Raw genomic sequence first — 22,139 nt, forward strand, 5'->3', positions numbered from 1 at the left:
AGATATATAATATATGGTCTATTGGTGAAGTAGCATTAATCACTTACAATTTGTTCCCACCAGGGATATGACTAATTTAGCAAAGGCAAGGATATGTAGACCAGAAAGGGGGAAATCCCACGCATCCCCCCACTGGCAAATCAAAGAATTGTATTGTAGTTAATAAAACACAAGGTTAAATTATAAATTAACAAGTACAACACAGCAGAAATGATTAGCCGATTAAACAATAGGTGATTGTCAGCACTGTTTGGATTCGTTTCCAGTTTCTAAAATGGGAGGATTTTTCTGCATTAAGTACATTTATTTTTAATACTTTAAGTACATTTTCCTGATGATACTTACATATTTAACAATTTCAATGCAGGAATTTTACTTGTAACAGAGTATTTTTACAGTGTGGTATTAGTACTTTTAGTAAAGTATCTGCATACTTCTTCCACCACTGCTCATACGTTCAAAGTATCCCTGTTTCACCCATATTGAGGTAATTTGAATATTTGGCTTATGTAATGGTCTAACAGGTAACGCCGCCTTTTCAGTTCACTTCAGTTTATTAATGTTTCCCAGAGGACAATTTGAATCTACAGTATTGCTGGGTGCATGAGTTTATGCTTCATGTCCACTGTCCACTGACAAAAACAATCCACTCTTCTCACTCATAGCAACAGGAAAGTAGCAGTCAACACGCTCCTACAAATCCCGACATTATTCACTGTTAATGCATAATTTGTCAGGCTGGGTTGTCCGGATTCAAGAGCAGACACAGAGAAAAAGGTCAGAACAGGTATTGTGGTTTATTGAACACAATGAGTAATGACGGTGGTTGAAATCCTCTGGGGCTGAGAGCGGGCAGACAGGTGAGAGGCAGGTCCAACAACAAAAAACAAGTTGGCTCAGACAGGCAGACTGGGCTTCTAGGGCTGAAGCAGGAATCTGGACACAAAAGGAAACACAAAAAGTCAAAATAAGGCTTGCAACAGGAATACAAAAAGGCAGTCTTTCCAAAAACACTGAGGCTGGCTGTAGCGAGTGTTACCACTTGGGTGAATGGGCGATCTGGCAGAGACTGGTTGGCTGGATAGGATTCAGGTGAGCAGGAAGCCGCAGGTGTCCCGACGAGGAGGGAGAGAGAGCCAGGAGCACCACACCCACTCAGCACATGACAGACAAGACAAAAAACAAGGGGGAGGGGAGAGGGAAAACAGACAGTACCATGACATAATTATATATATAAAAAAAGCTAATGTGAGAGAACTAAATGATGGTGCATGGTGCCTCTATTGTCTTTATTGTATCAGTCTATGCCACCAAAATAATCCGAACATGATTATCCAGTGAAAACCATGTATCATATTTTCAGACAGATTGAAAAATTTAATGTGAAATGAAATGAGCCAGGTGGGTTGATTGGTATCATCGGGGGGACAAAGGCTCATAGTGATTTTTGGCAAGGTATACACCCCTAGTACTAGAAAAATCACGATAGCAGTGCAGGGGTGGTAGCGAATCACTTTTTTTTCAGCTCATGAAGTTACTAAACCCCTAAAATAAATTCCGTTTTTGAAATCTGGTGTATATCTGGTTTAGGCTCTTGGTAGAGATATTGTCAATATTCTATAATATGGTGCTTGGTATCACTGGAAAGGGGACCTTTTAGGCTTTCATTTAAGCCCAGTACTGAATCTGTCTGACAATCACAGAGGTCACATGACTTCTTTAAACCAGAAATAACACACATTTTCTCCCAATTTCTGCCTAAACTGTATGCTTTCTTTTATCCCCGGGGCATGACAGAACACCAGGGACACAAAACTCAACAACTTCAATACTCAAGAAACTCTGATGATTCAGAAAATGTACAATATACCCATACTATTTATATGTGAGAACCTTAAATTATACTTATGCAACCAGCACAAGTCTTCAAAATAGAATGGAGCCAATAGAATGGACAAATAGAATACCCTATTAGTCCAGGGCCATATGGCCTCTTTATTCATGTACAGTTGTAATAAAAAGTAATTGTTTCCAAAGTGTTGTCAACATAACACTTGTAAGTGGTTTAACAAAATGCTTCTATCATGTATTGTGATATTCAGCCACTTTTAGTTAGAATGTCAGAAAGTAGCTCATGCACGTAATGTTGATGGATTTTGACAAGGTTTTGTCAGTTTTGTGAAAAGATCGTTGGTTCAGTTGACTGGTTATAACAACACTACCAACTATGCCATCTTCAATCAACTTCCAATGAGTTCCAGGGGTATTAAATGTAAGTACAAAATACTTTTTCTCTTGTTCTTGTGAATTGATGGGGAATAGACAGAGGGAGATTATACCTATAGTATAGCCTTAACCAGATATACACCAGATTTCAAAAACAGAATTTATCTTAGGGGTTTAGTAACTTCATGAGCTGAAAAAAAGTGATTCGCTACCACCCCTGCACTGCTATCGTGATTTTTCTAGTATTAGGGGTGTATACCTTGCCAAAAATCACTATGAGCCTTTGTCCCCCCAGATGATACCGATGGCCCAAATTTGGGGCCCTGGCTCATGGACTATTTATGAGTTCTGATATTTCTATACAAGTATGGGTTCAAAAGCCTTTAAAACTAAGAATGCATTGTTGTGAAGGTTGTTTTTTTTTTAGATAGATAGATTTAGAATATTTTTCTCTCCTGCATCCAATGCAGCTGTTGTTTGGATATTTCATTGGAATACAGCTGCTGAACCAGAGTTCTGCTGAACTTCATCTGTTCTTGATTTGCATAAAACACAAGACAAAAATAATCTTAATAAGAAACGACAAGGTGATGCCATTGTCACCGAACAAGAATTGGACTAGACTGTGAGTGAGTGGCCCTGACAGCAGTGCTGCACAAAGTCTTTGAGTTCACTCACAATTTATGAACCTCAAAAGACTGTTCAGGGCTTCAGTTCATTTCTGGTCTCGATTGCCTCCAAAGCGCTGTGGAGAAAGGGCTGGCAAATCCACACAGCATTCTGGGATGGGAGAAAAACATGCTCTGGTTTATTGGCATTTCTTTAACCCTTGTCTTTTTCCAACGTTTTAAATTTCTACGTCCTATATTTTATGATATAAAAAAAATCAAAAATTAAAAATCAAAAAAGGTCAATTTGACCAGAAGTCAACACAAGGGTTAAGATAATTTTTTTGGGCCTTTCCGCCTTCAATTTGACAGGACAGCTAGGTGAGAAAGGGGAGAGAGAGAGGGGGAAGACATGCAGGAAATCATCACAGGTTGGATTCGACCCCTGGAACTCTGGGTCGAGGCATAAACCTCTCAGTATATGTGTGCCTGCTCTACCCACTGAGCCAACCCGGCCACTATTGGCATTTCTTTAAAGCAATCACAATCATCCTGGGCGGCGCCAAGCCCCGGACACAATGACGGTGCCTCTGCAAATCAGCCTTGGGAAGGAACCTGTTTTGATGGAACATGCATATGTTCACAAGTGGTTTTAGTTGTGCAACAGAAAACTCTGATTGGACAGATAGTCTAGCTAGCTGTCTGGATTTATCCTGTAGATATCTGAGGAGCAGTTAACCATAGAGTTTAATATGTCAATACAAAGAAAGCAGAAGGTGTGGGACATCTGGCCTAAAAAGAGGGACATCCAGCGGAATTTCCGGCAGCACCTGATCAATCCCACAAGTGGAATGTCGTCGATATAGACTAGCTAATTTCTGACTTCATAAATGTCTCCCTTCTTCCCCAGATTTTGTAAAAAAAAACATTCAAAACTGCGATACCAATTTGTTTGGGTGAATGCTGAGAAGCTGATTTCTGTCTGTTATTTATTCAGCACCTGTCTTTTATCCATTACTTCCCTTCTCTTCCCAGATCCTCAGCCAATCACCTGAAAGCTGTGTTTACGGGCTCATATAAAATGCATGTTGTGAATATAATCATGATCAAATGATGCACACACCTGCCAGATATATTCAAGAAGCTTTAATGCAGTTTGAAGCACGAATCTTTCCCAACTGTGTCATTATCATGATTGCTTGCCCTCAGAGAATGAACTATTGATAATGTTGAGCAATCTAGATTCAGGACATAATTCCATCAAGAAAATCCACATTCCATGACAACATCAAGTCCTTTCGCACTGCCAACATGTACCGGTCATCACCCCAGCCTGTTCACCCTGCTGCCGACTGGCAAGCAAAACAGAAGTATCCACTGTCATACCTCCAGACTACAGAGCAGCTTTCTCAACCCATCCCCCACATTCCATTATGTTATCCTTACCCTTACCCTTATACTTGTTCTCAACAATCACGATTGACCATGAGCAACCCATAATGTTTTGTTTCGACGTGAAGGAATTTCGCAATTTTGTAAAATACAAGGCAGTGTGTGAGGGCAGTAGAGAAGGAGTTAGGACAGAAGAATGTGGCAGAATGAGCAAGGTTATACTAAACCAGCATATCACGTATTGGGCAAATTAAAACGTTGACCTGATAATGGCACTAGATTAAAAGATAAGGTATTACCAAAGTTCACAAAGACAATGAAAGTCAGCACCATTTGTCCAAAGCTCTCATTTGTCCAATAGAAGAGTCAGGACATTTTAAACTCATAAACAAAAACATCAACCTCATGGTGGTAGAGGAAAGCTATCATCTGGGGACCATGACTGTGTGAAACACGATTCATTGTAATCCATCCAGTAGATTGTGTCAATAGTCGATAGTAGTTGAGATATTTCAGTCTGGACCAAAGTAGTCTTGCGTTGCCAGACCTTCCTCCACGGAAGAAAAACATGTTCGGGTTTATTGGCCAATCACAATCGTCTTGGGCCACGTAGGCGCCGGACGAAGCAATTGTGCCTCTGCAAAATAGCCTTGGGAAGGTACTTGTTTTGGTGGAACGTGTGTACGTTCAAAAGGATTTATGTTATGGATTTACCCTGCAGAGATCTGAGGAACAGTCAACCATAGTACTCAGAAATCCACCGGAGTTTAGAATGCCAACACAAAGAAAGAGGAAGGTGACGGACATCTGGTGGAATTTCCGGCGGCCCTGGAGCAATCCCGGAAGTGGAATGCCATGAATATAGACTAGGACCAAAGTGATTGACCGATCGACAGACATCCATAGGATGGCTAAAAACGTATTTCTACTATTACTCAATTATCTCATCTGGTCTGGGGTTCGCCCAAGAGGAGCTTAAAGACATTGCTATCCCAACCCCGCCACCGATAAGCGGCAGATAATAGATTAATTGATGGGGTTTGACTAAGTTAATTTAGTTCAAGGTCCCCTTACTACCTTTTTTCTAGCACTTTTAATTGCAACTTTTTTAAGTCTTCATCGAGAAGACGGCGCAGCGTATGGAACTTCAGTCCCATGATAACAGGTGGTTATTACCTGACAAAATAAGCAACTCCATCCTCTGATGTAGACTATAACATGTAATCAAAGGCTCTGGAAAGAGTTAAGATTACTTTGTCAAACTTCTTTCTTTGTCAAGAACTTTCACTGTAAACTTAAGAACAGTGGAACCACATTAAAACAAACTTCTCACTTACAGATAAAAAAACTAAGTGAATTTTCTGAACCTCTCCAGCAGCCTACACTGAAAGTAAATTAAAGTGTCACTCAGATTATATAGGGCCACAGGCCCAAATAGTACTTCATATGGTATAAAAGCGTATGCCATTGACAACACAATGAAGAGCTCAGGTGCAGCCAGAACAAACACTAAATTTGATTGAATTCAACCATTTTTGGTTAATTAGCCAAATGACCTCGAACACTGTGTGGCCTGCACACATTGCAATTGCAATCATTTCGCAGAGTTGGATTTTGCACTCACACAAACACTTGAAATTAGTATAATAAGTACAGAGTTTCCAGATAATGGATCATAAGGGGGGCAGAAAGGTCAGGAAGAGGACTAGCACCCGATATTACAGGAAAAAAACACTAAACTAAAATCACTACACTTTGCAAATGCATAAGTAAGGCAATTTGTCAAAAAGGGTGAGATTTTCAACTATGGGGAAGCACAAATGGCTCATTAGAGCTACTAAAAGGTTGAGCTACATTTATTGAATACAGCGTTCTTATTCTATGAGCTGTGAAGAGGTTTTTGTTTTGTTTCTTCATGTTTGCATTTATTTAAAAAAAAATACATTATAATATTTGTAATAAAATACAACAAAAGTTTATTCTTGATCTTCATGGCTATTTTTACAGCATGCTGCGGTTTATTTATAAGTTGTAAAGGTCATATCACTTCTTCACTTGTATGTTAGTCAGTAACTACAGGTGAGGCTGGGTATTGTTATTGAACATCGGAGATACTGGGGCAAATATAATACCCGAGTTTAGATACCAATGTCGAAAAACAATACTTTTTCCAATGCTTGACAATGCTTGAAGATTTTAAGCATGTTTTTCACCAAGAGCGCCTTTTATTTAACATAAGAAAACTTCAGTAATACTACAAACAAAACTTTGCTTAACTTTGCCTTGTCTAAAATTGTTTTCTAAAATTCAATTTTATTTATAGTATCAAATCATAACAGAGTTATCTCGAGACACTTTACAGATAGAGTAGGTCTAGACCACACTCTATAAATTTGAATTGTGAAACTACTGTTTCTACTGTACGAGATTCAGATTGAATTTGAATTTGATTGAAACAAGCAAGATTACGATTCTGACAAATCAGCTGATGCAAACTTTTGGTCTTTCTCAATACTCCGTGACAGACACAATTTGGTTGGTACAAAACAAATATTGAGGTTCGATACCCAGTTATAATTACCAGTCATATTAATGCAATAATTAATAAATACATCTATTTTAATTGGACATTGCTTGATTAGGGCTATCAATTCTTTACTCATAATGTCCTTTAATTCAATCTACAATATCACTTTTTTAAATATACTTTGTCATGGATTTGCTACATTATTCATTTATAGTTGGTGGTTTGATAAATCAATTCATCTTCTTTTTTTTTTTTTTTTTTTTTTTTACAGTTGTGGGCATACTAGTCCAATCTGTTATTATAAAAAGAAAATACTTGTCATAAAATAAAACAATAGAAAGGAAATGCAGAAAAGCCCAATGAGCATTCATTCATACATTGAGAGAAATCATGCAAAAAAAAACAATTCTTTAAAAAAAAATGGTGAAAAACTACCTCAATAAAAGTTTTTATTTTTTACAGTTGATTAAAATGCCCATATTATGCTCACTTTCAGGTTCATAATTGTATTTTGAGGTTGTACCAGAATAGGTTTACAAAAAAACACCATATTTTTGTTGTACTGCACATTGCTGCAGCTCCTCTTTTCACCCTGTGTGTTGAGCTCTCTGTTTTAGCTACAGAGTGAGGCATCACACTTCTGTTCTATCTTTGTTGGGAGTCACACATGCGCAGTAGCTAGGTAAGGACTACTAGCTAGCTGCTACTACTACTAGCTAGCGGCACTAGCGGTTAGCCACCTCGTTCTTAATGGCAAGACACTGCTACAACACACACAAGTTCACCCTAATCTACAAAAGAAATTGTATAGAACTACTTACATGTCCTTTGTCTGCAGGTATTCCACGCAAAGTTGGAAGTGCGCCCTCGTTTAGAAAAAGTCTCCCAGCTAATCCTGCCTTGTACTGACCGAAGTTGGAGAAACAGATAACTGATGCGATAAGAGCTAAAGTGGTTAGCACGCACCAAATGTTTCAGCCAATGACGTAGACAGCCCTGCCGATTTTGACCAGCTCACCCGGAGACTGAAGGCAGGATACATTCAGAAACCCGTATCTCACTCAAAACAGCATGGATGTTTTTTTTTTTCAAGTTTGTATGTGTGTGGAAGCACCAGAGACACAAAATAACATCCCAAATCCCGGAAAAAGTGATTTTTTTCATAATATGGGCACTTTAATGTTAGTGAAGTCAAGTCACTTCTGGTGGTCAGTGAGACCCCCAAACAAAGATGGTCAGTGCTCAGTTTTCAACATCAACACCATAGAAGACTCCTCAGTATCTCCACTGAAGTCAGTGTTTTCCTGCTGTGTTGCCCTGAGAAACAGAAACACATCGACCTTTACCATTGATGAGCAGCAGGAGTTCCACCGTCAAAGAAACGCCACAGCAGGTTTTCATGAAGCCTCGTGCATCCACGCTTCTGAAGGAGGACAGGTCAGAAAGTCACGGTTCATCCATATATCTATATATAGTGCTGTAGATGCACTATCCACAAAACGATAACCAGGCTTGACAAAAACAGCAGGAAAGGTTGACTTTATATCTTTATTACATAACTAATTTAATGTCACATGGATATATAACAAAAGTACTATTTTTCCCCCTTTAACTCCATCATATATACATGTACACCTACAGTAAGCTTCACATGTCAGGCTATATTAAAAACAAAGGTGTATTCATACACTGCAAATGCAAGCAGTTCCAGCAGGTGCCTTCCTGGCAGGCAGAGACAGATCTATCCCTCCCATGTGCATTTCCTATCTTTCAAAATGTCCAAATTATCGACTCAAAGTGTCTTAATCAATCACAGCAAGATGGGATAAATTAGCTTTTAATAGCCGGAAAGGCAACGGTTGCTGCTGAGCTGTGAGGAGTGAGGACTGTGCTTGTTTAATGAGTAAGCAAGGTACACCGCTGGCAGAATCAATCTATTAATCAATGATCTTTTGTGTTGAGTGTTTCTGTACAATTCCATGCAACATAAAGTGTGTAGAAAGAGATCAGAAGTAGGCACCTTTAATTTACCCTTTAACATGTTAATTGAGTAGTTAACATGCACACTAATGTTCCACTATTATTCCGAATATGACAATATTCTTAATTTAATAAGGGTCACAATCTACATGATCCACAAACTGCAACATCTTTATAAAAGCAGAAGAAAATACAATGCAAATAAAAGAATATTCGGACTTGGCTTGGCTTTTGCACTTGAGGCCTTTTTCCGAATATAGCATTTTTCAATTGAGACGTGGGATGATGTGGGATATGCTGGTATTATTCTGGTTTTAGAAGCATTTTTTGGACATTTACACAGCACGTATGGAATATGAGTCTCAATCAGGGTTTTGACCGCCGTTTGGAACGGTTTATGGCTTACGGTCAGCTCTGCATTGCTATGGTTGTTGTGCAAGGCTGCGGTAGAGATGCATGCCCGAAAGAAAAGCCATCTCTGGTGGGATTGTGATACACCGCTACTTCTAAATATTATAACAGACTTGGGTATCAACAGGTTTTTGGATATGCACAAACATCACAATGCTGGCATCTTTGAAGAAGGTGGTTGAAGGAAAGAAAGAGGAAGGATGTGTTCGCAACAAGTTGCAGCAAGTCCACCATCGGTGAAAAACTTTGCATGGGTGTAAGTGAACGGGAATATTAGTGGAATATTTATTTTCATTAGACATGTAAATGGCTTAGTTGGAATATTGTGTTTTTTTTTTTAGAATAAGGGCAAACACCAAAATATTGTGTGCATGCTGCACCTGTTAAATACATAACATGTGGGAGTTGTTTAAAGGCACCTTTGAAGCTGGTTTGGGTAACAAAACCAATATATCTAATTATGAACTGGGTATAACTAATTACTATTGGTGTTGAGTATTTAGTTAAGTAACGTAATTACTTTTTCAGTCCGTAATAGTAATGATTACATTTGTTTAAGTAACTTGCCCAACAGTGCACGCTAGCGGCTAATTGGGAATGTTTTTAGGCACAGCGGTGCTTTGAGCTACAAGCTAACGTTAGCAAGCTAACATGCTTACAATGACAATACTAAAATGCTGATGTTTAGCAGAAAGTTTGGTCCAGGGTTGCCACCTTACCTTTAGCATACTAACAATTGCTAATTAGCAGTAAAGAAGTGCAGCTGGGCCTGATGAGAATGTCATTAGTTTTGCTTCTGGTAATAAATTTAAAAAATAAAATAATAAAACTTTTGACTTCATGATGGCGCGAGATGAAATGTCTGAGGATTACCACATATATTGCACTTAATGGGGAATAGGAATGTCTGTACCAAATGTTATGACATTCCATTCAAGTGTTGGTGAGAGATTTCTATCCGGACATTTCATTTCTTGTCTAACAAAGACGCTCACAATGAGGAAAAGCTTTTGCTTCTGGATAAAGTCAGTCGGTCAGTCTGTTGGAAGATCTGACGCTGCTGTTTAATAGATAATGTAACTCAAAATGAAGCCGTAGAGTCAGGCAGTATTAGGCTATAAAGAGACCAAAGACAGTTTGATTAAGAACATAGTGGGCGAAGTGCTTTTAAAAGAAGATACTTTCTTTGACTTTTTCCACTGTGACTAATTATCAGTGGACAATGGAAGACCCCGCAAGCATTACTTTAAGTCACATTATTCGAAGAAAATTTCAGCTGCTGCAGTCAAGCATTAATTATTTTCAGCACTCTCCTCGGTCTCTGAAGATTATGGGTGTATTATTCAATTTAAATCCTGATTTATTTGGTCTGATGATTCCAGTGAGCATCCTGTTGTTTTTGATGATGTTTTTATGTTTAAAAAAAGGATCTTACTCTTTAACAGAAAGGTCAAGCTCCTTAGAAATCCATTTCATAATGTTGTCAGACCCACACAGGTGTTTTCGGTTAATGTGGCTGATTAGACCTCTTCCTAGGACTGTGTGGGTGTGGTACGACTGATTGAGTGGCAGCTTCCCGATTCCCCTGTAAGTGCTGTTGCACCAATTTCAAAGACTGTTGTTCCCATCAGTCACTTAGACACAAAAACATAGGGAAATAAGGTCCAGGTTGAAAACAACGGTAGTTACCCTTAAACAACATGATCAAAATAAGTTGTATCGCTTAAATGTGTTTTGTAGATTAAAAAAACTCTGATCTAGTTTTTTAAGTATTAGGGCTGGTTATCAGCTTCACACAACTCTCTCTGTATTTGTCAGTATTGTGGCGTCCGGCGACTTTCGCGCACAGAAATTGAGCGAGGATAATTAACTCTTCTGAAGAGTCCATCATGTTTTTTTTAATCCTCCGTGTCCTCCTTGGCTACAGGCAACTGTGTGGAGGAGGGGTGGGGGGGTGCACGATCACGGAAGGCTTGTATCATGTGGACGCGCCGACAGTTTTGTTGTCATTACTTTTACTTACTTTACATTCCTCATGGGGGTGGCAGAAACTACACACTATAGCTTTAAATACTACTCTTATTTTCTTTAAGTTTTGTATTTATAGATACCCTATTTACCCCAGTTTTTTTTACATCGTCAAAGAGCTGTACATGTCTGCGCTGTAGTCCACACAGTTAATGGTTTCCAACAGTCTGCACCCAGAAAAGTACAGTATTACTGAGAAGCAGCCATCCTGCTGTGTAATCATGATTCCATTTTTACAGCAATCTTTTCCAGTTTGAAAAGTGGGTTTTACTAGCAGCAGAGTTGAATCGTCCCATCTGGAGGAGTTAGCGGTGATTGTTAAATCGCTGCTGTTGGTGTTATTGCCGATAATGGCGATTATCAGAAGGAGCACAGACTCCTGTTGAATGGGAGAATGGGAAGAAAGAGCGATAAGGCTGGTAAGCTCGGTAATGTCAGTGACAACTCTGTTCTGTGAAAACCAATGGTGGAGATGTCTGAGATATGCCATGGTGGAGGAATAAAGAGCTCTATATATGTAAAGAAAAAAGGAACTGTAATACTTTTTGATTTAATTACAGTATAAATGATGGATATGCCATTTTTAAGTAGAGTCTGTCAGGCATTGTTCTCTCTGGCAAAATGCTGAGGGAAAGAAACATATGAACAGCAAACTGTATAATTGGGTAATTTGGGTAATACTCAAACGTTAATATCACACAGAATTATAGGTAATTTTCCCAAATAACCTTTTGGTTACTTGTCTAATGTCAAAGAATGAAACTCTTGATATCACAAGAAAATCATTCACTCAAATCTTGTCTCTTTCTTACAGTATCAGTTGACAGGGGCAACATGTTTAGTCGAGGGAAGTATCAGCTCCTCTCACTTCTGAAGTACATGAAAGCGGGAGCTGCCATTAAGCGAAGTCCTTTTTTCAGGTCAGGATGTGTGGGCAGCTTTTTGTGAAATGACACAGGAGGATACATTCGGCATCAAAACCATGCAAAGAAATAAATTAATCTAAAAGGATGTTGGAGCTGTTCAAGCTTGTACTGTGATCCAAAAATACACCTGTACCATTAGAATAATCACAAAGCAGAACTGAAATGGAAGTAATGAGAGCATGCTGACTTCGTCCACATTAAAGTTTGGTTTGGGGACCGTCATTGGCAGTGGCATAGTAGAAAGTAAAGTAAAAGCATAAAAGTAATATTCTGGACCCTGTACATACAGTAGGCAGTCTCTACGGGCCTTTCTGCCGCATCCTGCAAACCAGAGAACGTAACGGAAGTTGTTTTAAACACGTTAACATTGTGAAAGGGTTGCAGTTTCGTTAGGTTTTTCTTGCCAGCTTTCCTTCCTGGGTTAGGAAGCAGCGACTGAATTGCTTTTTGCCTTTCAAACCGTGTCTGTGTTCTTCATATTTCTGTAGGATTATCGTTTGCTCTTCTTGTGTAAAATATGCGGCTTTGGTAGACTTGTCCATGTTTGCAATTGGTCATGAGGAGCAAACACCGCCTCTTTTATGTTAACGCGCGCATCGCTGGATTGGGAAGCCCTGGGTTGATTGAACTAGATGTTCACCACCGTCGTGTCACAGCTTATGCGGGACCGCGGCTGTGGTTTGGTGAAGCCGTGTAATGGAAATAAATCCAGGGCATCTTGTTTCATGCAGACTGCTGGTTTTACAGCACTGACAACTTTGTATTCTCATTAAAGCTCTGTTGGCTGCTGCTGTATATAGTATTGTTGTCTGAGTCGACTAATGAGGTGCTGAGTATGACGTTAATGCCTTTCTGTTCAACACCATTAAGAAGTTTGTTAACTTTCTCCAAGTCATTACAGCTCACAACTCACAGGTGGGGGATTCCCTAAAAATATGTGGCTGAAAAGACAAAATGATGTTGTCCTGAGCTTGGTTGATTAGTTCTTCATTGAACTGCCGTTTGCCTCTCTCATTGACATTGCCAGTTGTCATGGAAACTGTCATCTTTAGGGTTGCACTCAAGAGACAGTGGCCCAATCCCAATGTCCGGACTCACAGACTCACGGACTTTGGTGCGTGTTCTCGCGAAATTCGTAAGGGCTTAGGGTTGTCCCAATGTCAAATTTCAAAGGGCGTGAGGGTTTGAGTACACACTTACCGAGCCCTTTCCGTGAGTCTGCAGACTTCACCAAAGGGAATTACCCACAGTTCAAAGCGTTGTGACGTTCACCGCGGAGACCGTAGGGAAATCTGGAAATTACAAAGGTAAACAACAGCATGACACACGGCCACGGAACAGACCAACCTGTTTTCCAGCTTGTAAAACAAGAGCTTGAAATAATGTGGAATCACACAGCCGTCTCCTGTGCCTTGGCTGCGTGGAAAGCAAAAAACTTAAAATGAAAATTCCTAAACCGGCAAGTGTCAGCAACATCTTTTTTATTAAACGTCGCCAAGGTAACATGTAATCTCGTGAAGTGCTGTCCCAATCCCATATATACCTATCTGAGCCCACGTGGCCTCACACACTCACTCACTTAGCACCTGAGATCAATTAAGTCTGTGAGTCTTTAGTTCTTAGTCCTCAGGGCTCACTTTGGGATTGGGCCAATGACTCAATACAGTTTGCTTTAAGCCGGAAGTTGTCGGTCTTAGGTAACTCTACCTAGGGTACGGGACTGGGGATCACAAGTGAAATCTTAGTTTAATCTTTTTTATTATTGGGAAATACGGCCTAGTTTTATCTCCCAACCCCTCTAATGAAACAACTCCAGAAAGCTCTTTTACTTTCAACTGGAAGAATTAGTCATTTTGGGAAATATATGTATTATGATTTCTTGAGGCGATGATTAGTTTAGCTTAGCTTAAAACTAGCCTGTGAGCAGGATGGAACAGATAGCGTCTAAAGCTCACTAATTAATATGCCATACTTCATTTGTTTAATCTGCATTTTCAACACATTTTTTTGTTTGTGTTCAATACACAAACATATTTCAGTGACTTCCTCACAGACAGGTTTGCTTCCAGTCTTTTTCCTAAAATAAGCTAATCTCCTTCTAGCTGTAGGCTCATATTTAGTATATAGACATGAGAGTGGAACCGGTCTTCTCATCTAACTCTGTAAGCAAAAGCAAATAAGCATATTTTTCCAAAATGTCCAACAAATACTTTAAACTACTTGCAACTCATAGGCAAAACTTCTAAGTTAAGCTTAGAAAAACATTGTGGTCTGGGTTCACTTCCAGTTACACATGTGGCGCGGAACGTAACATAGTTCCATGTGTTCCGTAAAGTTATTAAAAAACGGGACACGCACACAGGTCTCCTGTGTTTGACGGTTGACTGTTCAAGAATCTAAAAACCAATGTTCTAAATTCCTGGTGCATTTACAAAGTAGTCTCTTCAGAAGTGCTAATAAGAACTCCAGTGTTTGAGTGGCTTTGTATTAAACATTCAGTAGCTCTTAGAAAAGGTTGGTTTGTACACCACCTCGTGGGTAATTAGTAGTTTGGGCAGCAGCGCATGAATACTGAATGACTAACAGACAACCCGATACAACACATATAACGCACGAGGCAGCAGAGGATGTGAGAGAGGACCATGTCAGCTCCTGTCAAGAAATAGAGTGAGCCTGGTGACCTCCGTGACAGAGGTCTTTCTCTCATGTACCATTCTGCATTCTGATTCTGAGCAGTGGGGAACCCATGCAGCCATTCGGAGGCTCAGCAGAACATTGAGAATAGAACCCAATACTTATAGTACTACAGTATTACCTTTTTCTCTATTTGATTAAGTGATTTTAGAGTAAATATTGACTACACCTTGTGACTACAGTGTTGACAGAGTCAATCAAAGCAACTGTCGAAGAGGGTTGTTTGGTTAGTTATCCAATATGAATGTGTGCAGTGCGAGGTTGAAAGGATTTCCACCCTTTTTTACAAGGAATTATTTACTTATTTCTGATCCTGTTGGTGTTCCGTTCTCTGTGTACGAACTCCCTTCAGAACTGATTTTATTTCAAAGATTAACATCAAACACTAATCACTTTCTACACTTTTATCTACTTTAGTGACACCGATGTGAGGCGTCAGATGAAAGATTGTTACATGACATTAAATTACATGTCATTTAGCTGACACTTTTATCCAAAGTGCCTTCCAATTAAGTGCTTTCAACAAGTAGTAAGTGCAAGTACAATGGCTTTAAATAAGCAAAACTACAAAGAGCCATATGAAAGTACAGCTTTAAGAATATATATATATATATATATATATATATATATATATATATATATATATATATTTAGTTTTTTCTTTTTATTCGATGGGCAGTCGGAAGAGAGCTTTTTATTATTATTATCCATGATTATCCATGATTGAGAAACTACATTTGACCACATTATACCCACTCTGAGCTGGTTTTATAGACCCACCCTAAATTTGGCAAATATTTTCATAAATTTTTAACTCCACCTTTATCCTCAAAGAGGGGATATTATTCATGTGCAGTGACATAAAATGTAGGTTAACACTGAATGAGTATAATTGTGTTTATTGTCATATGTGTTACGTCCCTATCGTGTTTAGGCACGTAGTAATGTGTATTGTTAATCTAGCAAAAAATCGATGGAGGATTGGTGGAATGTAACACTTACGCTTAAAGCTATAGTGTGTAGTTTCTGTCGCCCCCATGAGGAATTCTAAGTAATGACAACACTGTTGATAGATCTACATGATACAGCCTTCTGTAATCGCGCACGAGCCCCCACCCCTCCTCCACACAGTTACTTGTAGCCAAGGAGGACACGGAGGATTAAAAAAACATGATGATCTTCAGAAGAGGTAATTATGTTCACTTGAGTTTCTGCGCTCGAAAGTAGCCGGATACCACAATTTTCTGAACACAGCCCTACTGAGAAATACAGAGAGAGTTTTGTAGAGCTGATAGTCTTAATTAGCTTTGAATCAACTCATTTGGCAATATTTTGAATGTAACCGACGTTCATTAACATAAAAAGGTTACGCACTAAAGCTTTAATATATTCGGTACCCCTAAAATCGCATGTGGCCCCAGCTTGGCGCCTCCATTTGAAACCAACCAACCACAAATGCTAGACTTAAAGGGACAGTTCCCATGTAGTGCCATCTAGATTGTTTTGGTGTGAGTTGCCCAGTGTAGTAGATATCAGCCCTAGAGATGTCTAATGCAATGGAACTAGATGGCAGTCGGCTTGTGGTTCTCTAAGCGCCAAAAAAATCTATTTGAAAAACTTAACAGCAATGTCTCTTTCCAGAAATAATGACCCGGTTACCCAAGATAATCCACAGACCCGGTTGGGAGCAGTTTCATGTAGGAACGGTTTTCTTTCAACCGAACTATACGCACCAACTTTATCACAGAGCAGAAGGAAGCGTACTCATGGATGAAAATGTGTTGACAGTGAAAGTTTTAATGATATGTTGAACTTGAAGATAAAGCATTGTCAATTTTGTAACTTATAACTTAAATAAAAGGTTCAATTGAGGCTCAACTGTCCACTTCTGATAAGCGTTCCTGTGGCGTCCGCATCTGCTGCTGGCCCCCTGTGTTAGTATTGCTTCAGCATATTTGGTCACATTTTTAAACCCAGACATTTTCCAAATACTGTAATGAAACTACACACAGTCTTGTGTTAAAAAATAACACACTTTATTTAAGGTATACATTTGGTTTCTTAGTTTGGTGCACAAGTCTCAATCGTCTGTCATTGTCTTTAAAAGGCAAATAACACTAAGTTTGTCTCCTTTGGTCCCTCCGAGCACTGAAACCTGGGAGAGAGGGCCTTTTAAGGACAGCCAACAGGGAGAAGAAAGGAGGCGGGAACCTGAACTTAGAGTTTGCAACAATAATCCTTTTTGTGTTTGTTCAAGCTAATTCATTCCTTGTAGGTTGTTTAGGTTGGGTATCTTGTAAGTGTGCTATATGTTTAATGTTGTTTGTCAGTTAAGTTCCCCTTGGTGTCTGGGTAGGGTAGTACATGTGGGTATATATGCCCTTGTGTGTCATTAGGCTCATTCGAGATGAGCCAAGTCTGCGTAGAATTGATCACTGGCGATCACCGCCCAATGCACGCCGGTTAGATTTGTGTCCGACTTGATCCCGACTTGCTCTGACGTCACGCACACGTGGGCAACAATAACCTCACGAGATCAAGGCGGCCGCAGGTTTGAGACGCAGGCAGCGCAGTTGCTTTCCACCGACTGCAAGACCCAGGCGGACCCAGGGCATGCTGGGAAACGCCTGCCTCTCAGCTGATCTAACAGCTGATCAACACAACATGATGACGTTTTCTATAAACGTTTTATTGTTTTTGAATTGGAGGGATTTGAATTGCCATTTGTCTGATTTAAAAAGTCTTGTTGTGTACAGAACACGTGTTTGGCTGATAGTGACGTTTAGAAGTCAGAGAGACTAAATTGGTTCAGATTACAGATCATCTACAGTCTGTTGTTTAGTAACATCAGCAACAGATCTCGTGCAGAGCATGTTGACAGCTACTCTGTCTTAAAAACAACTGGAGACTGTGTACAAGCTGATATATGGGTATGATAAGATTTTATTGAATCAGACCTAACAGGATGTGAGTGTTTCTGTGATTTACTGTTCAGCCTGAAGGCTGCTGGAAACAGCTGGAAACTGTCCTTAATCCCTGTTTGCTTAGGTTACATCATAGTTTATTTAATGCTTAGTTGAACTCTTTTCAGTTTGGGCCCTTTCTTTTCTAGTTATTTATTTGTTTCCTATGGTTTATCAAGATTCATTCAGTTTGCAACCAAAAATTAATTAAAGAAAATGATTTATTTTTACACCTTTGTCCTGCCTTTCTTGCTTGGTCCCTGACAGATACTGAAGTCTGAATGCACCCTCAGGCAGCAGCATCAGTGTGGATATTAGCCTTAACAAGCATTTGCAGCTTGGGTGGCAGTTTATGGACACGAATCTCATGATACGTTCCTTGAATAGACTAGGACCGACTCTTTAAACTGTCTGATAAATACTTCACAGGTGTTGAAGACGGCTGTGGCGTCGGTGCTACAAAGTGGTACAAATGAGCCAATCATGAATTCAGTCACTGATCTACATTTGTATGCAACATGCACCTTTATTAATCTCCATTTATCTCTTGGCAGTTTGACTGAGAATGTGCAGCTTTTTGAGTAACACTCTGTTTTCATCTCCCTGCCTTTATATCTTCTACTATGGAGAGCAGCGGTTACGTCAGTCTCTGAAACACAAACAACTTTTACCTAATTATCAATCTGTTGCTGTCAGTTATATATCCTTTAAATAATACCAGAGGTGTATAAAGTACTAGAGACCCATACTTGAGTAAAAGTACAAGTGCTCCGTCAAAAAAGTGACTTGAGTAGAAGTTGAAGTGCTCTTTAAGCACCCCACTTAAGTGGAAGTACTAAAGTATTAAAAAAAATGTTGTACTTAAGTATTGCAAGTAGTTTATTTTAAAATTGACTACTCAAGTACTAAAAGTAAAAGTACAAGTATTGTGTTATGTAGTTATTAATGAAAGCAGTCAAATTTTGAAAATACTATTGTTGGAGTTCAACTTTTTACTTGGTATTAAGACGGTGCATTACAGGCAGTCACAAGCTGTACATTGCTGGATATAAAGGAAGTTTCTGAAATAAACCCAAAAAGGTACATTAACGTCACAGCTGTTATAACTACTATTATCTGATACAACAGTGGGTTATTAATCACTTATTAACAAATACTGAAATAAAATGTGTGATGTAGTGGAAAGTTAGCAAGCTACCAACATACTGATAAACTAGCAGCTTCACATCACAGGGTCAAATGGTTAACATTCAGGACTCACTGCAGACTGAAACAACTCAGGAATAGCTTCATCTGCTGCAACAATAACTAAATAGAAAGAGTACAAACTTACATTGTCTCTGACTTCTGAATAGGCAACTGTAATGTAAAGAAACACAACGTGATCTTACATAACTAACGTAGCCGTAACTCCACACACTGTAACCTACACAGTCTCCATAGCGTGAGGAATTCACAACAGTAAAGAGTAACGATGCAGCACATACAAAATGTATCGGAGTAAAAGTATTAAACTCATTGAAAATATGTACTCAAGTAAAAGTGGAAGTTGGAGAAAAAAATAATACTCCAGTAGAGTACAGATACAGCTTTTTAGTACTTAAGTGCAGTAGTTCTACTTCGTTACTATACAGCTCTGCATAATACACAATACATTATTTATAATTGTAAAGGGAAATACTGTCAGTAATGTACGACACCTTGTTAACACCAAGGATATGGTCATTGATTTTAGGGAAGTATCCCTCCCACCATCTATTAAGGGAACTGGAATTGAGTTTGTTGAACAGTACAAGTATCTGGTAAGCGTCATTGATAAAAACCTGAAGTTTGATGTGAATTGTGATGCAGTCTGTAAGAAGGGACAGCAACGTTTGTACTTCCTCAGGAAGTTAAACACTTTTAATGTAGATAGGAAAATTATGTCCTTATTTTATAAGTCTTGCATGGCTTTTTTCGCGTCGTGTGCACACTCACATTGGCGCCCTTTGTTTAGTCACGAGGCGTTAAACGTCGGCGAATATCGCGCGCGAAATTCGTCCCGGTGTGAACAGGCCTTTAGAGTACCTCGGTTCAAGAGCAATAGGAGTAAAAACTCCTTTGTCCCATTGTGAAAAGGTAAAGCCCCTCTTTTTCCCCAACTTGCCTGACATGTCCCACAACATTTAAATTGACTCTTTATCCTACACGCACACACACATGTAGCGTCTAATGTTTGTAACTACACGCGGTGCCGGCAACCGCGGCGTGGTTCTTTCATGCGCGATCTTTATTTACACAACTTTCAGTTACTCACCAAACATCTGTAAACCACATAGCGAATGACGTGGTCCCAGTCGATTCTGCTCCATAACACATTTCTTTCTGTTAATCCATACAGTGTGCACACAAACACCAACAATACACTGATAGCATCTACTTTCATTTCCTGGTCCCGCATCAATTTGTTACCCCAAGGAACACGAGCCCATGACAAATGCTAGTTTTATTCCCTGTTTGGGGCAGGGGAAAGGGTTTATTTGAGCGGGGGAAAGCTATTGTAGCAGTATAAAATTATGGGCTGTATTGTAAGGCGATTGTTATTCAATTACAGGAAAGTAATGTTACTATTATTATGAGTACTGAGGTGTATGAACTATATTTCAATGTATGTGTGTGATTAGATAAAATATCTGCTGAACAACTATACATAAAAAAAAAAAACCCTGTCACATTGGTTTCTACCAATTAGCATAATTGAAGGGCCTTATTTAAAGCGAGGTTGTTGGGGGTTTTTTTTTGCCTCGAGAGAGTGGGGAGAGTGTCAATTTGCTGAGAGGTTGTATACAGAAAATTATTTAAATTTGTTGCTGTATTAGTTAAATTGAGAAACCCAGTGGTTCATTTTTGTTTGTCTGTTTTGGGAATTTTTTTGTTGTTGTTGGCAGAGTGCTGGATGACATCTTTTATAGCACTGTAAATAAATCTACATTTTCACCGCAAATCCATTTTGGCTGTTTGTTGTGTCTTCACCCCATCACCACCCCTTCTCAGTGTGTCCTTGTCGCCACCATCCTGTGTGGACGTGGGCTGGGAGGCCCATTTTTCACACCCATGTGCAATAACTCGGCTTGATTTTGCACTAGTAATGTAGTACTTTGTTATGTTTTTAGAGATTGCTCCAGTGGTGATAAATGGTGTTGTGTGTATAACATACAGCAAACCTTTTTGTGCTCATGTCTTTGTATTGTTGCCTTGTTAATTTGAATGTTGCTTGAATGGGTTTCTTTTTCACATTTCACTCCTGACTGCATATCAAGTATCCGATGTGGGATAATAAAGTGACTGAACTGAAGTGAACACTTCTTTGACAATTGCGCTAGCTAATTAGAGATTCAACACAAAAGTGAAGTAGATATTGTTATGCAGCCAGTGTAGTTAATGTACTGGGTTGTCATAACCTCTGAAAATGTTTTCTTTTTTTAAACTAGATTAAAACCTGTTTTATCCCTCATGTTGTTCATACAAGTAACAGTAAGCTGTAAACATGGTTCATCTTTTTCCCCTTGTGACTTTTATTTGTGTGATAAGATTTCACACACAGACCAGATTTATCACTGGCATTTCTGTAATCATTTCTACTGACATGCTTTTTGCAGAACCCGGTGAAATAAATTTCCTCCCTTTTGTAGCCCCTTAAGTAGCTTTTAAATTCATCTTATCGCACACACATTATCTTATTCCACGCTGTGAGTCTGACAGTATCACATGTTCTGTATCAGTGTGTTTTAGCTCTTTATTGAAGCTCATTGAACTGGGTGAAATATTCAAAAGCGAAACCACGTTTTTTGAATGGCTGTGCTATTCTATCGTGTGTCATGTGCATCATTTCACACACACATCTCCCCAAACAACAGCCTACACCAACACTTTGGGATGTCCACTAGAATTTAAAATAGTTATTTTACAATGTTTGGGTGCAATGCATTAGTTTCTCTCTGTCTCTCTCTCTCAGGCAAACACAAGCAGCCCACCAGGGGATTAACAAATGCCATTAGAAGATTATTAAATGAACATTATTAATATATACGAGTAACATCTTGACATGAATATGTTTTTCAACTGCACAATAAGTTAATATCTTTTCTGAGCTAATCTAGTGCCTTGTACGATCTTCAAAAATGTCTGCAATATTCGATCAAATGGAAAAATTCTGTGTCATATGCATCATTTCCCCAAACATCAGCCTAAACCAACACTTTGTGATCTCCAGTGGAATTTAAAATAGTTATTTAACAATGTTTGGGTGTACTGCATGAGTTTGTGATTTCTCTCTCTCTCTCTCTCTCTCTCGCTCACACACACACACACGCAAACACAAGCAGCACACAATGGGGGATAAACA

The 22,139-nt window shown here is 39.1% G+C and overlaps 1 long non-coding RNA gene across 1 annotated transcript; it reads right to left on the minus strand.

Moving 5' to 3' along the window:
* Window positions 1–772: 772 nt before the first annotated feature.
* Window positions 773–20,215, minus strand: LOC114549382 (uncharacterized). Its single transcript, XR_003691544.1, has 5 exons — window positions 20,052–20,215; window positions 8,100–8,176; window positions 2,905–3,006; window positions 1,040–1,154; window positions 773–936 (listed from the first exon to the last, which is right to left on the minus strand). It is a non-coding gene; the product is annotated as an uncharacterized LOC114549382 (long non-coding RNA).
* Window positions 20,216–22,139: the final 1,924 nt, after the last annotated feature.

The sequence above is a fragment of the Perca flavescens genome, chromosome 22, assembly GCF_004354835.1.
Source record: "Perca flavescens isolate YP-PL-M2 chromosome 22, PFLA_1.0, whole genome shotgun sequence".
Lineage (NCBI taxonomy): Eukaryota > Metazoa > Chordata > Actinopteri > Perciformes > Percidae > Perca > Perca flavescens.